The sequence below is a fragment of the Piliocolobus tephrosceles genome, chromosome 17 (genome assembly GCF_002776525.5).
Source record: "Piliocolobus tephrosceles isolate RC106 chromosome 17, ASM277652v3, whole genome shotgun sequence".
In the NCBI taxonomy this organism is placed as follows: domain Eukaryota; kingdom Metazoa; phylum Chordata; class Mammalia; order Primates; family Cercopithecidae; genus Piliocolobus; species Piliocolobus tephrosceles.
This window is the reverse complement of record NC_045450.1, coordinates 4,238,842-4,249,893: the sequence shown is the minus strand read 5'-3', so window position 1 is coordinate 4,249,893 and position 11,052 is coordinate 4,238,842.

Genomic DNA, 11,052 nt, shown 5'->3' with positions numbered 1-11,052 from the left:
TGAGGCCAGAGCAGAAGGCAGAGTCGCAGCTCACCCCACGATGACAGTGGACATGAACTCTTAACAGAAAGGTAGGAGTCTGCAGGTTTTCTTGGAATTTTACAGTGAACAATTCAATGACACTTAATACATTCACAGTGTTACACGTTCCAAAACATGTCCATCACTCCAAAATGACTCCATTAAGCAGTCACTCCTTCCCCCTCCTCCCAGTCTCTGGTAACCACCCGCTTTCTGGTTTTGATATCTTTTTTAAAAAAATTAAAGTAGTTGGCCAGGTGTGGTGGCTCACACCTCTAATCATAGCACTTTGGGAGGCCGAGGCAGGTGGATCACGTGAGGTCAGGAGTTCAAGACTAGCCTGGCCAACATGGTGAAATCCCATCTCTACTAAAATACAAAAATTAGGCTGGGCACAGTGGTGGCTCACGCCTATAATCCCAGCAGTTTGAGAGGCCGAGGTGGGTGGATCACTTGAGGTCAGGAGTTTGAGACCAGCCTGGTCAACATGGTGAAACCCTGTCTCTACTAAAAATATAAAAATTAGCGGGGCGTGGTGGTGAATGCCAGTAGCTGTGGTCCCAGCTACTGGGGAGGCTGAGGCAGGAGAATCACTTGCACCCGGGAGGCAGAGGTTGCAGTGAGCCGAGATCGCGCCATTGCACTCCAGCCTGGGCAACAAGAGCAAAACTCTGTCTCAAAAATAAATAAATAATAAATAAAACAAAAGCAAAATAAAAAAGATATGAATTAGTTCCTTCATTTCCAATGTCCCCCATGCCTCTTGGTGGTCAACCCAGCTCCTAGGAGCCACTGATCTATTCTCTGTTGCTCTAGTCCTACCTGTGACAACATGTCATATAAATGGAATAACCCAGCCTTTTGAGCCTGGCTTCTTTGCACTGCAGCTAATTTTCTCTTGCTGAGATTATCCAGCTAAATTTACATAGGATCTGGCCCGGCACAGAGACCCCTTTCGTCCAGGTGCGAACCGGCAGGCCCGACGGTTCCTGCGCAGCCCCTAAGAGGATCAACAGAGGGCGCAGTGCGCCCAGAACGCCCAGCCCCTGCGAAGGCGGAGGCTCCTCCTCTCGGTCCCTGCGGGACAGCTCAGTTCTCATAGGCCAGAGGCGTGGCTTGGGGGCGGGCCAGGGGAATCCCGCCTCCCCCGCATGTCCAAGCGCGCCTGGGGATGGTAGGCGGTCTCACCCGCAGGCGGCGGAAGTCAGGGGAGCGGCTGCGGCCCCGCCCCTTCCCGGACTTGCCCCGCCCATCCCCTATCCGCGCGTGTTTCCAGGCGCCTCAGGCCATGGCGCGCGCGCTCCCGCCAGCACGCTTGTCTGGCCCCGCCCCCGCGCCTGGCGCCCGCGCGCGCTCACGCTCCTCACCTGGACTCCTCCAGCGCGCTGGAGGTGTACCCCGGGCCCGCCCGGAGAACAGGTGACGGCGGCCTCCGGGCACTGAGCTCGCGCTGACGAAAGGTTCTGGAAGCCGCTGTAAAAAATAATCAAGAAACAGGTGACAACTTTTAGTAAAACGTTTAATTTTTACCCAAAGTATCCGAAACATTGCCATGTCAGCCTGAGTGCGGTGGGAGACGCCTGGCCCCAAGGAGCTCGTCCTTCTGCCGAGCCCCGGGCCAGGCTCGCGGAGGAGACCGCCGCGCCAGAGCTCGGATCTGACGTTTTTGTGAAGCACAGAGGGCGTGGGAGGGACCGGATCAATGCGGCACTCAACAGAATCCGTTGTTGTTGTTTTTTCCCTTTTTTTTTGAGACAGAGTCTCGCTCTGTCGCCCAGGCTGGAGTGCAGTGGCGCGATCTCCGCTCACTGCAGCCTCCACCTTCCGGGCTCAAGCGATCCTCCAACCTCAGCCTCCTGAGTAGCTGGGATTACAGGCACACACCATCAGCTTGGCTGTTTTAATTTTTTTTTTTTTTTTTTTTTTGAGACCGAATTTAGCTCATGTTGCCCAGGCTGGAGTGCAATGGCGCGATCTCGGCTCACCGCAACCTCCGCCTCCCGGATTCAAGCTATTGTCCTGCCTCAGCCTCCCGAGTAACTGGGATTACAGGCATGCGCCACCATGCCCAGCTAATTTTTGTATTTTTAGTAGAGATGGGGTTTTGCCATGTTGGCCTGGCTGGTCTCCAACTCCTGGCCTCAAGTGATCCACCCACCTTGGCCTCTTGAAGTGCTGGGATTATAGGTGTGAGCCACCACGCCCGGCTGGTCCCCTGCCCTATTTTAAGAGTCTGTATTAGGGATAAACTTCATGGAAAAATGTATGTCTGCTCTAAGAATGTTGTCAAGGGTCATTACCTTGCGCTGTGTCTGTTTCCTCTTTACGAGGATTCTCAGAAGAAATTCTTGCCGGGTCTCAGTAGTTGAAATAATTTCACTCCTCCCAAGCATTCGTTTTGTTCTTATTTTAAGGACACTGAATTGGGCAGGTGGTCAAGTTCCACACGTGTGAGGGACTGAAATACATGGTGTCATTTTTCCCCATTAGTCTTACGAATGGCTCCATATTGTGTGCCTTCCTTTCTTCCACTAGTACTTCCAGTTCGTGCTTTCTTGCTGTATTTTATAGAGAAAGGCCATCTCCATGTCTTTCTGGTATACGGTGGGTCATAATAAAAACGTGCCTTTTGTGCCATGATTTGGGGGCGTCTTTGCCATGCAGCAGAGCGATGCCCCAGCTCTGCTAGGTGTTTGAAGGGCTGTTGAGTGGAAGAGGGGTTCTTTCCTGTGACCTTGGCCTCGTTACCGGTTGACTAACTGGCCCCAGACCAGTATGTAAAGCACATGCAAATCCTCACACAGCCTCTTGGAGCCAGCTGGCCATGCTGTCCTTAGCTTCAGATTTTTTTGTGTCTCTGGCTGCCCCCCATCCCAGTCCATCCTTCTGTCCTTTCTTTAACCAGCTGCCTGTCTGTACTTTCCTTGATGCTGTGTGGCCTTGTAGCATTTGTCATTTTCACTCTGTTGAGTTGTCCGGCTTGGCCTCCCTTGCTCTGCATGTCCTGGGCAGGGGTGGCGTCATATCCTCTGTCTTGGTCTCTTTTCTTCTCTTGCCTTGCTGAGTTGCAAGTTTCTTCTACTGATTGACAAGAACCTGTGTTGACAGAGGAGGGGATAGGACTAGGGGCTGTGGCAGGACCAGCTCTAAATTTGGCAGCTGTAGAAAGGAATGAGTTCCCTAAATCAGCTCCCCTCACCACACCCCCGAATGAAAAAAAAAGGAACTGGCCAGGCATGGTGGCTCACGCCTATAATCCCAGCACTTTGGGAGGCCAAGGCAGGTGGATCACCTAAGGTCAGGAGTTCAAGACCAGCCTGGCCAACATGACAAAACCCCATCTCTACTAAAAATACAAAAATTAGCTGGGCATGGTGGTGCGTGCCTGTAATCCCAACTACTAGGGGAGCTGAGGCAGGAGAATCGCTTGAACCTGGGAGGCGGAGGTTGCAGTGAGCCGAGATCGCACCACTGCACTCCAGCCTGGGCAACAGAGTGAGACTCTATCTCAAAACAATACAACAACAGAGGCTGGTCATGGTGGCTCACGCTTGTAATCCTAGTACTTTGGGAGGCCTAGGCAGGCGGATTGCCTGAGCTCAGGAGTTCAAGACCAGCCTGGGCAATATGGTGAAACCCCGTCTCTACTAAAATACAAAAAATCTGTAGTCCCAGCTACTCAGGAGGCTGAGGCAGGAGAATTGCCTGAACCTGGGAGGTGGAGGTTACAGTGAGCTGAGATCGCGCCACGGCACTCCAGCCTAGGCGACAGAGTGAGACCCTGTATCTGCTGTTCTCTTGTAGGAGAAGGAGATGCCACGTATAAGGGTTAGCAGGGGGTGGCTTGCTTGCAATCAGGAGAGAGGCGGTGCTCATTGTCCATGGGATCCTTGTGGTGCATGTCCCTGGCTTTTTTTTTTTTTTTTTGAGATGGAGTCTCACTCTGTCACCCAGGCTGGAGTGCAGTGGCACGATACTTGGCTTACTCGGCTCTGGCTGCTGGGTTCATGCATTTCTCCTGCCTCAGCCTCCCGAGTAGCTGGGATTACAGGTGTGCGCCACCACACCTGGCTAACTTTGGTATTTTTAGTAAAGATGGGGTTTCTTCATGTTGGCCAGGCTGGTCTCAAACTCCTGACCTCAAGTGCCGCGGTTTGCCACGGTTACCATGGAACTGAATGAAGGGGGACGAACATAGAAATGAAAACCTGAAACAAAAGAAACTATTCTAAAGGAAGGGGCCAGGAGAAGAAGAGGGCTCCCTGCTTCTAGTGAGCAAGGGCAGCCGCCTTAAGCTTCTACCGCTCTTCATATTCATTGGGTAGAAAGAGCAGGGAGGAGGAGGAGGTAGCAATTGGTCAGCTGCTCGATTGATCACAGGTTCCCATTATCTCATTACAAGAAACACTTGTGCCTGGGTCGTGACTGCCCTCAGCATTCCTTCTGGGTGGCAGACGCAGTTTGTCAGTTTGCCAACATCCTGCTTTCATGAGAACAGTTTGCTGTTTACTCATACAGCCTCCAGTGGTATACTGAGTTGATCACGACCCTCACTCTTTCGGCCTGACCCTCACTCTTTCGGCCTGCAACACTCAAGTGATCCACCCGCTTCGGCCGCCCAAAGTGTTGGGATTACAGGCGTGAGCCACTGCGCCCAGCCTCTTTCTAGCTTTTGGCCGAAACTTGAGACTTAGAAGTTGGGAGACCTGGAGCACCGTGGCTAGTTCTAGGCCCTACACTGTTCAGAACAGCTGAGTTGTACCTCTCTGGTAGTGAGCTCTCTGTGGCTGGGAGTATTCAGAGGCTGGATGGCTGGCTGTTAAGGGATTTCTGCTTGGGTGGGAATTGGGGTCCTTCTAAGAAAGATAACCTATGATTTCCAATATAAATGGGACAGTACTTCCAATGAGGGTTACATGTTATGCTGGGTCGGTCTTGAATACCACATGGATTCAGAGGCCTGAGGTGTCAGGTTCAACCTGATTTGCCTAGCCCCTTGAGGAACCGTTTGAGGTGTGGCATGATATAGCAAGTCGGCTGCCAAAGAGGAACTGAGCCACAGGAAGTGCGTGCCCAGAACGGTAAAGGGACTGTGGCCTTTCCTATCACCTTAACTCCTCGTCCCCACCATCACCTGCGCTTCATGCTTTGTGATAATTCACTGAGCTCATACTCGTGACCTGTGTCCTGCAGCGTGTGCGTTACAATTCAATGAAACATTAAAATATCTACCCCTCTAGCATCTCCCATGTCCCTCACAGCAGTTCTGTGAGGCTGGCTGCCCTGTTTGACAATTGAGGCCCACGTCTTCCCCAGGATCACAGACGTGTGGCTCTGAGCCCTGCCCCAGGGGTTTTCTCCATCAGAGAAGAGGAGCACTTTGAGCTTTGAGAGGAGCAGCCCTCTGCGAGTGAAGTGGAAAAAAAGGAAGCAGGCGAGGAGGCCCATCCAGACCCTCCCCCAAGACCCTTGCTGAAACGGCTGGGATGCGGTGTGCAAAAGCCCTCCTTTCCTTCACAACTCCTGGCTTTCCAAGAGTGCCTGCCCACGCAGAGGCCTGCTGGCAGATGCAGCCTCTTCTCAAGGACACTGCTTGCGGGTAAATCCCTCACCACCCTAGAGACAGCCCACAGCCCTGAGACAAGGATGTGGGCCAGGCTCGATGCAGGTAAGCACCTCCTGTAGAAACCAGTGAGGCCAGAGTTCCAGAGGAAATGATGTAGGGATGGAGGCGGAGGGCCTCCAGGAGGCACGAGCCCCAGAGTCTTCCCTAGACTCAGACTTTAAGCACAAGCAGGGAGGGAAAGCACTTGAGCAGTGCCCCTCCCTGCATACCTGGCCTCTGCTGGAACTCATGCAGGGACAGGACACTCCTTTATCAGCAATCCTGTTCCTCTCCTGGGTAGCTTCAACCTGAACATTCTCCTTTACCTTGAGCTAAAATGGGTCTCCTGTCGCCCTTGCCCATCAAACCTGGCCTTGCCCTCAGGAACCACACAGGACAAGCCTAATACTTCCTTCTTGTGGCAACACTTTGGCAATTGAGACCTGGCTGTCAGGTCTCCCAGATAAACATTCGTGACTGTGACGTTGACTTGCTGCTTCTGGGGACCTCTTCTCATTTGATCAGAGAAAGTTTTTCAGGGTTAAACCTACTTCTTTCCACCCAGAAACTCTTCTTCTCAGGCTCACGCCTATAATCCTGGCACTTTGGGAGGCCAAGGCAGGAGGACTGTTTGAGACCAGCCTGGGCAATATAGGTAGACTGTGTTGCTACAAAAAGAGAAAGAAAAAAATGGCCAGGTGTAGTAGTCCCAGCTGCTTGGAGGCTGAGGTAGGAGGTTTGCTTGAGCCCAGGAGGTCGAGTCTGCAGTGAGCTATGATTGTACCACTGCATTCTAGCCTGGGCGACAGAATGAGGCCCTGTCTCAAAAAAGAAAAAGAAAAAGAAAGAAAAAAAAAGTTAAGAAACTCCTCACATATTTCTCCCTGGAACATATGCTCCCAGGCTCAAATCCACAGCAGCCTCGTTACACACACGTCATCCCCTGGCTCCAAGATAGTGCACCACCTTCCCCTTTCTAGCTCTTAACCCCCACGTGAAGCAGCCAGATGTAGGAAAACCCAGATTCATAAAGTGCTGATATGGGTGATCCTTTACCGAATGATTTTCTGCTTTACAAAGTGATTCACCAAATAATTTCCCTCGAGTATGGGCAGAGATCTGCAAACTACAGCTTGGAGCCAGCCTGCTGCCTCTCTTTTATAATAAAGTTTTATCAGGATCCATCGACATGCATTCATCGCTGTGGTGCGAGCTGCTCTAGCTACGCAGGCAGAGTGGAGGAGTTGCAGATGGCCGACAAAACCTCAACTGTTTACTGCCTGGCCCCTTACAGAAGCAGCTGGCCAACCCTGGCTCCAGGGCATCAGAAGTGGGACCATTGGAATGGAGTAGCTGGGCTACAAGGTTTTTCTCCTGCCCCACCTCTTGTTCTCAAACACACTTCCTCCCCAGTCATCTGAGGAATGTCAGTCTGAGACAGGAGCAGGTGTGCCTAGGGATGCATGGCTTCTGAAAATGGGGCTGGGGACTTTTAGGCTGAGGCCTCTGGCAGCTTCTGTCTGAAGGCTGAGCTGAGCTGAGCTGGGCATGGTGGCTCACGCCTGTAGTTCCGGCTACTCAGGAGGCTGAGGTGGGAGAATCACTTGAGGCGGGAGGTTGAGAGGAGCCTGGGCAACAGAGTGAGACCTCATCTTTATTTTAAAACATTTTTTATTTTTATTTTATTTTTTATTTCTAGGAGCAGAGGGTTAATAGGAAAAAGAAAGAGAAAGAAAGAGAGAGCAGAAGGCCGGGCGCGGTGGCTCAAGCCTGTAATCCCAGCACTTTGGGAGGGCGAGACGGGTGGATCACGAGGTCAGGAGATCGAGACCATCCTGGCTAACACGGTGAAACCCCGTCTCCACTAAAAATACAAAAAACTAGCCGGGCGAGGTGGCAGGCGCCTGTAGTCCCAGCCACTCGGGAGGCTGAGGCAGGAGAATGGCGTAAACCCGGGAGGCGGAGTTTGCAGTGAGCTGAGGTCCGGCCACTGCACTCCAGCCTGGGCGACAGAGCGAGACTCCGTCTCAAAAAAAAAAAAAAAAAAAAAAGAGCAGAAAGCAGCTCTCTCCAGTGAGAGAGAGGGGACTTCTGAAAGGAAAAGGCTGCCGGCAGCGGATGCACCACATTTTATAGTCAGGCTTGAGGAGGTGGTGTCTGATTTACACGGGACTCACAGATTGGTGCAGTCAGGTATGATGTTTACATATCGTGGGGGTGGCGGGGTGGAGGGAAGGCTGACCTCTCCACTCTAATCTTATTATGCAAATGAACTTTCCCCTTGGCCAGGCCATGTTGTCTGCTCCTTACTGTGCATGTGGCTGGCAGAGAAGGGAAGATGGAGCCGCCATTTTGAACATGATTGGCACAACTGCTTGCATCTGTGTCTGCAGCTCGATTTTTTTTTTTTTTTTTTTTTTTTTTTTTTTTTTTTTTTTCTCTTTACAGACTGCTCTTTGTTAGAAAGGAAAATGATTTGGGGCTGCTTTTCAGTAAAAGGAAAACCTTACTGAGGACTTCTGTACCCTCACTATCTAAGTAATTTCTTCTGAACTCCTGTATCATTCCCCACTCTGGAGTGGTAACCCTAACTGCTCTTAGGGGTTGTTTGACAATGACTCTTTCTGGCTACTTCATGCTTAAAACGGGCGTTGTGTGGGGAGCAGAAGCTAGGGCTCCTCCTGGGGTCGAGCTAAGGGTCCTCGGAAAAAAGGCATGTCCATGGGTGGTTGTGTCTGCGGCACCGTGTAGAGTTTGGTTACTGTCAGCCATTCTGATGGGCTGTAGCACTGGTTTGCCTCCACCAGATGTTGAGATAGTTTCCACATTCCAGAGAAACCAGGCAGAGAGCTCCAAATTTTCTTCACATGCTCCAAATTTTCTTCACAGGAATATGCCTTATTCAATTATGAAAGGCCGTACATAGTTCACAATAAGTTTTCTTGACTTATTTTAATGAGTGTTATACCTTGGGATCCCAGATGAGGTCCCCGACATGAAGCAGCTACATTGTTTGGGGTAAATACCTGGGGTTCATTGTCTCACACCAAGAAAATTTAGGACACAGGCACACATGAGGAGTTTAGGAGCAGAGGTTTAATAGGCAAAAGAAAGAGAAAGGAAAACAGCTCCTTCCTTAGTGAGAGAGAGGGGACTTCTGAGAGGAAAAGGCCCAAGACCTTGTCTTTGAAAAAGCAGTAGCTCATGCCTGTAATCCTAGTGCTTTGGGAGGTCGAGACAGGAACATCGCTTGAGCCCAGGAGTTGGAGACCAGCCTGAGTGACATAGGAAGACCCTGTTTCTACAAAACAAAAAAATTAGCCAGATGTGGTACACACCTGTATTGCCAGCCACTCGGAGGTTGAGGTGAGAGGGTGGCTAAAGCCCAGGAGTTCAAGGCTGTAGTGAGCTGTGATTGTGTCACTGTACTCCAGCCAGGGTGACAGAGACCCTGTCTCTTAAAAAAGATTAAAAAAAAAAAAAAAGTCAAGCACCTAATAGATGCCTAATTTTTTTTTTTTTTTTTTGTTTTTGTTTTGAGACCGAATCTCACTTTGTTGCCCACACTAGAGTCACTGGTGCAATCTTGGTCATGGCAACCTTCGCCTTCTGGGATCAATTGATTCTCCTGCCTCAGCCTCCTGAGGAGCTGGGATTACAGGCACCTGCCACCACACCCAGTACTTTTTGTATTTTTAGTAGAGATGGGGTTTCACCATGTTGCCCAGACTGGTCTCGATCTCCTGACCTCAGGTGATCCACCTGCGTCGGCCTCCCAAAGTGCTGGATTACAGGTGTGAGCCAGTGTGCCCGGCCCTGATTTAGTTCCTTTCCTCCAAGGCTGGCTTCTACCTCTTGCCCACACAGTGACACCATTCCCCCAACCAGACAAGCAAGTGCCTGCTTTCCCTTGGCTTCTTACAGCTGGCTCTCTGGGCCATCTACCAAAAATTTAAAAAAGTTAGTAGAGCCTGGTGGCACTATTTTCCTAGCTACTTGGGAGACTGAGTTGGGAGGGTTGACTGAGCCTGGGAGGTCGAGTGCAGTGAGCGATCACTGTGCCAGTGTACTCCAGCCTGGCTGACAGAGTGAGATCCTCTGTCAAACAGACAGACAAAAAAGCACTTTGCAGAGGTGACTGAATGTTCTGGAGCTCCTGGGCCACTGGAAGTGGATATCTGTTGCTCCATCCTCCAGTTTACACCGCAGCCTCAGCTTGTGTCTCAGCGTGCCCCTCTCCCTCTGGTCTGTGCTCGCTCTCTTCTGGAGGCTGGGAAGGTTGTTCCAGGGCTGCAGCCTGGACCTCAGAGGTCACATGTTGCAGGTTTGCCGTAGCTGACTACTCTCTAGCATGTGGGTCAGTGGCTGTCAGATAGGATTTCTTTTGCATTGCCCTACAACTTCCTCCTTCCAGTGCAGGCGTGTCAAGGTCCTTAACCTGCCCTGACTTCAGGTCAAGTTATTGCAGGTTCTGGGAAGACTCAGATTCCCAGCTCCATGGCCTGAGCCCAAGGGATGCTCCATTTTATGCCTGTCACCTATGCCCTGTGGCCCATGTCATGTGATCCCAGGGCTGCAGGGGTTCGGGGGAAGAGAATCCAGCCGTGGCCCTGCCTTCTGGGGCCCGGCATCTGGGACAGCAGTGGTGCAGCCTCAGCCTCCACACAGCCTTCCGGGGTCTGGGCTTCTTCCCTATCACGCCCTCCTAGTTGCCCTAGTGACTGTGTGACCCCTCTCCCCCTCCACCGCCTGCTGCCACGGCCGGCCGTATAAATAGAGGCGAGGAGCAGCTGGGCTCTCTTGGCAGTCACCATGAGGGCGCTGGTCCTGCTCGGCTGCCTCCTGGCCTCGCTCCTGCTCTCAGGACAAGCAGGTAGGGCCCCTCCCAGCATGACCCAGCCCAGACTGCGCCCCCACACTTCCTCCAAGGTTTTGTCTACCATGGGTGGGGTACGGGGTCGGGGCTGATGGCAAACCCTGGCTGTTGGCTGGTGTCTTCTTACCCTTCTCTTCTCCCCAGGCTTGGGGCCTTGGAGAAAGAGCTGGGTGCTGGAGAGAAGGAGCGCAGTTGCAGGGCTCTCAGGGAGGCCAGAGGAAGTGGGAACAGCAAACAGAACTGAGCTGTGAACCGGGTCAGAGAGGAGTCTGGCCAGTAGATGTGGGAAAGAGGGCCCTCAAAGGCAGGACGGGGGAGCCTCTGAGATGGACAAAATAGCACAGTCTGGGAGCTGGAGGTCGTTGAGGTGACCCTCCCACCTGGTGGGAGATAAGGCGGAGGCCCCACTCCAGCAAGAGACCTGGGTTTGTGTGATTGAGGACAGAGGGGGATACACTGGGCAAAGGTGGGGACCGTTTTGGGAGCTGTGAGATAGAATTGGAGTTGGTTTGGGATAAGATCGGAAATAGAGCTGGCGGTTGGGCTGGAA